Here is a 5,624-nt window from a genome sequence, read left to right on the forward strand (position 1 = left end):
TTTCGTTTAAAGACATTACAAGCTTTGTGTATTTGATGTATTTGTCATGTCTGTGTGAGGCATACACTGAGTTTCGTTAAGTTAGGATGTGCTCTAGTTCATGTGCAATGCAAGTGAGCGCGCGGACGCCTCCGTTATATTTGTTTCGTCGGCCTATTCATTAAATACAGGCAATTGGTTGATGAAAAGTTGATTAAAATTAAGATACAATTTATACAAAACGAAATTCACTTTAAAGAAAGGCTTTCTATAACAACTTCAACTTCACCGTCAAAATCATGTCTGACCCGCTCCATGTCTCATATTGCACGTCCTATCTTACTCGGTCGTGCTGTTCACTTTTCATAAATCAACATAAATGGAAAAAAAATAACATTATGATATTTTAACAAATATGAAACACGCTTTTTTTTATGGCTACAACAGTATAGTATGCCTACATAGCCTACTCTCTATTTGTACAAATTTCTGCACATTAATTTAATTCTGAATTTTGCACACACAAGTTGAAAGGCATTTGTTCAAATCAAGTTCACGGATAATTGTGTGTGCATTTATTAGCCTAATCATTATGATACTAAAATCTTAACAAATAGGCTATGCTATGCACAAAAAATCAGATGAGCCCATAATATGAACTGTTAAGCATTTTCCTCCCATAGAAAACCATTAAAAGAACGCTTAATGTGGCTTAATGCAGATTAGAATGTCCCCTTATTATGTCGAAATAATGAGATATCGATACTAGGCTACTGTGTCCACCGTGGTCTCCTTTTTGATCAGCGGAAACGATTTTTGCTTGTTTGGGATCTGACTGTACAGCGTATTTGAAAAAGTTAAGCAAACATTCCTGTCTTTTTGACATTTATCCCCTGCGTGAAACGATCGAGGCTAACAGCAATCTCAACTAGTACAACAAGCGCGCAAGTCATGTGTCACAAACATTGAACACTACACAAAAAGTAATTTTTTTTTTCATTTAGCCAATTAATTTTAGTGACACAGGAGGTGCCGGTTCCAATGTCGGAGGGGACGGAACATGTTCCGGCTCAAATTAAGCCCTGGTAAAACCTGACTTTTCAAATGAGCGTGAACGTGAACTGCGCGTGCTGTTCATTCCTACCTGAGTGAGCGCCGCTCTCGTTCACGTTCATTGTATGAAAAGTGATTCGTTCAGTTCAGTGTTCGGCGAAAATATGAACGCGTTCACTGAACGTCGTTCATTGAACGCGTTCATGCACAACACTGCCTACCTGTCCCCGTTTTGTTTATTTAAATGGGGACTCACCTCATTTATCACCAGTAAAATATGGAGTGCCACAAGGATACGTCCTAGGTCCCCTTTTATTTTCAATATACATGTTGCCCTTTGGTAATATTATTAGAAACTTCTAAATTATCTAAGCTAACAGTGTGTGTTAAAAATGTAAAAGATTGGATAACCAATAATTTTCTCTTATTAAATACGGATAAGACAGATATTAATTATTGGACCAAAAACAGTACACAGAATCTTGTAGACTACAATTCGCAACTAGACGGATGTACTGTTACTTCCTCTATAGTCAAAAATCTTGCTGTTATATTAGACAGCAACTTGTCTTTTGAAAACCATATTTCCCATGTTACAAAAACTGCATTCTTCCATCTTAGAAACATTGCCAAGCTACGAAACATGTTATCTGTTTCTGATGCAGAAAAGCTAGTTCATGCTTTCATGACCTCTAGACTGGACTATTGTAATGCACTTCTAGGTGGTTGTCCTGCTTCTTCAATAAACAAGCTACAGGTCGTCCAAAATGCAGCAGCTAGAGTCCTTACCAGGTCAAGAAAATATGATCATATTACCCCAATTTTACAGTCTCTGCACTGGCTACCTATTAAGTTCAATATCAGTTACAAATTATCATTACTTACCTAAAAAAGGTGGAAAAAAGGTGACGTGACATTCAGCCAAGTATGGTGACACATACTCAGAATTCGTGCTCTGCATTTAACCCATCCGAAATGCACACACACAGAGCAGTGAACACACACACACACTGTGAGCACACACACAGAGCAGTGAACACACACACACACACACACACTGTGAGCACACACCCGGAGCAGTGGGCATCATTTATGCTGCGGCGCCCGGGGAGCAGTTGGGGGTTCGATGCCTTGCTCAAGGGCACCTAAGTCGTGGTATTGAGGGTGGAGAGAGAACTGTACATGCACTCCCCCCACCCACAATTCCTGCCGGCCCGGGACTCGAACTCACAACCTTTCGATTGTGAGTCCGACTCTCTTAACATTAGGCCACGACTTCCCCAAAATTACGACTTCCCCTATAAGCAGAGGTGGGTAGTAACGAGTTACATTTACTTCGTTACATTAACTTGAGTAATTTTTTGGGGTAAATAATACTTTTTGGGGTATATTTAAAGATGGGTACTTTTACAATTCTTTGGGAAAATTCTGTACTTTTACTTCGTTACTGTGGGCGACGCTCCTCTCGTTACTTTATCTTAATGCAATAAATGTTATAAATGCTTCAGTTTATTCCAAACGCGCCGTCTACTTTTCTCTGGGCAATGAGAGATGCCCATTCGCGAATGATTCATTCTTTTGAGTCAATGCTGTTCAAAGGCTTGATCAAACCAATTGGCAAACGAGTGAATTGGTTCATGAATCAGTTTGAATGAGTCGTTCAGTTCCCTGCCACACGCGCTGAGCGTCTGAAGTGGTTCACTCGGAGTTGTAACGTTTAAGAACAGAAAGAGCGTTGAAAACGTGGCTGGAACTGCACTGAATTGAAATCTGCAAAGGCTATTATTTGCTAGCGATGGAGATCCTTATTAGATGAACACCGCGTGTGCTGTCTACTGTTTAACAGGTAATAACTTGGGCTACATTCGATTACAGTACACGATACCACTGTGACATTAGTTCGTTGTTCAGCGAATCATATCATCAGCTGCTAAATTCAGACGAATCTTTAATTAAGATATTGATTTCACAGTGTTAACAGTTTCAGTGATTTTAATGGGAGTTTCTGAGAGTGATTGAAATCTAGACTGTCAGTGAAAATGATCTTTAATAATGTAAATGTTATTTGCTCTCTTTCTGAACAATGAAAGATTAGTAGCAGTTTTTATATCACATTAACTTTCAATGTTAAATTCACATTTAATATAAAGTCAGTCGTATTAAAAATGTTATGGCATGACACCTATATCTGTTACTTAAGTAAACAGACAGGGTTTTATAATAAATTACATAAATTGGAGTAAAGGCTGATGAAATATATACATTTATACACACACACATACATTACATACATTTTATCTATATATCTAAATAAAAATAGGCTCAGTATATATGACCCAAAGTAACTAGTAACTAACTACTTGAGTAGATTTTTTAACCGATACTCTTTTACTCTTACTCAAGTAACTATTCAAGACTAGTACTTTTACTTTTACTTGAGTAAATATTTCTAGAAGTACTTTTACTTTTACTTGAGTACAGTTTTTGGGTACTCTACCCACCTCTACCTATAAGGCCCTTACAGTAAGTTCTGTATCAGTTACAAATTATCATTACTTACCTATTAAGCCCTAAATGGTTTAGCTCCTGCGTACCTAACTAGCCTTCTACCACGCTACAACCCATCACGCACCCTAAGGTCACAAAACACTGGACTTTTGGTAGTTCCTAGGATAGCAAAGTCCACTAAAGGAGGTAGAGCTTTTTCACATTTGGCTCCCAAACTCTGGAATAGCCTTCCTGATAATGTTCGGGGTTCAGACACACTCTCTCTGTTTAAATCTAGATTAAAAACGCATCTCTTTCACCAAGCATTTGAATAATGTATCTCTTAAATTGTGAGTGTAGTTGCATCTGATCAAATGTGCATTTTTATTCTTTAGCTTGGGTTAAACTAATTAATTTTACTCTGTTGGATCAGCAGCTATACTAATGATGTCTCTACTTGTTTCTCTGTTTCTGCTGGATCTTCATCCCGTGGTAACTAGGATTTACACAAGCTCCAGTCTGGATCCAGAACACCTGAGAAGAGATGATGCTGACCCTCAGAGGACCCCAGATGATGCTGACCCTGAATCAACAACAGAACTAACAATTATTGCTACAAGTGTGACTGCATCATATAATAATTGCTGTTAATAATGTTCATCGTCTGGCTGACTACGTCTTGTATTAATTTTTCTGAAAAATCTGTCATATGTGCACAAACTGACAGTCACTGCTTATAAGCTACTACTAAATATTGTAGAAACTTGATTTTCTGTAAAGTTGCTTTGTAACGATTTGTATCGTAAAAAGCGCTATACAAATAAACTTGAATTGAAACTTGAATATATCATTGCTCTTTTGTTGTTTTTGATTGCTTCCATTGTCCTCATTTGTAAGTCGCTTTGGATAAAAGCGTCTGCTAAATGACTGAATGTAAATGTAATGTAAATTATGTTTACAAATGGAGTTTTGTCAAAGCAAACTGTGAGGAACAGTATAAAAGAGAAACTCCGTTTATATAAATGAATGGAAATGTAGATATTTGTGTGATTAAAGCCAGCTCAATGGTAGTAAATGGTGCAGAAGAATATATTCCTCCATCATAACCTATCAATCAAAACAAGAAACTAGTTCCACGGTGAAATGATGAATGTTTGATATCAATTAAAGAAAGAATTGTGCTCTTAATCATTTCAGGAAAACATGAGTATGGATAACCTGGAGAAATGTGATTGTCATAAGAAAAGGAAAGCAGCAAGGTTAAGAGAAAAAGGAGAAATGCACCTATGGATGTGAAGATTCAGGCCCTGGAGGAGATGCACTGAGCTGTACGATGTCCATCATCTGCCAGAAGAGGCCCTGGAGGTCATCTTGGAGTTATTATAGAGGATCTGGCATGAAGGTGAAGTCCCTAGACAGTGGAAAAGAGCATTTACCTTTTCAAAAACCTGGGAAGCATCCTGGAAATCCTGAAAAATATAGAGGCCTAGTGATCTAACATCACATCATGTGGATGAAAAAAATGATTAAAATCAAAGAACATTTTTTAGAGAAAAAAGGGGTAGTTAATAGTTGTTTTAAAAAAGGTAGGTCTATTACAGATGCTATGGTTGAAATGAGAAATGAAATAGAAAAATCAGTATGATTTTTAATAGGGACGTAATGATGACAGTTTATTTTTATATAGAAAAATCATGAATCCACGTAGAGAGAGGATTATTGATTAAAATTAGTAATCTAGGAGTAAATGGAAGACTTTGGGTCTCGATATGTTTAACTAACAGGTCAATAATAGTAAAAGTAGGATTTACACGTCTGTTATTTTTAATATTAATTAGGAAATGTGGTCAGAACGGTTTTATTCAGTTATGATTGATGAAATTATTAATGCTGTAAAATATAAGGGATTATATTGATGGTGTACTTCAGATATATATATATATATATATATATATATTATAAAGTGCCTTAATTAGAAGAATTTCAGATCACGATGAAGTCATGACGTTACTGAAGTCTCTTTTTTTGAGGTGTTCTGTAGTCTGTTACACACTCACTCCGATACAGTAGATGGCGCCTTCTCCTGGGCTTCTCCAGCGGAAGCT

The sequence above is a fragment of the Carassius carassius genome, unplaced genomic scaffold, assembly GCF_963082965.1.
Source record: "Carassius carassius unplaced genomic scaffold, fCarCar2.1 SCAFFOLD_108, whole genome shotgun sequence".
NCBI lineage: Eukaryota > Metazoa > Chordata > Actinopteri > Cypriniformes > Cyprinidae > Carassius > Carassius carassius.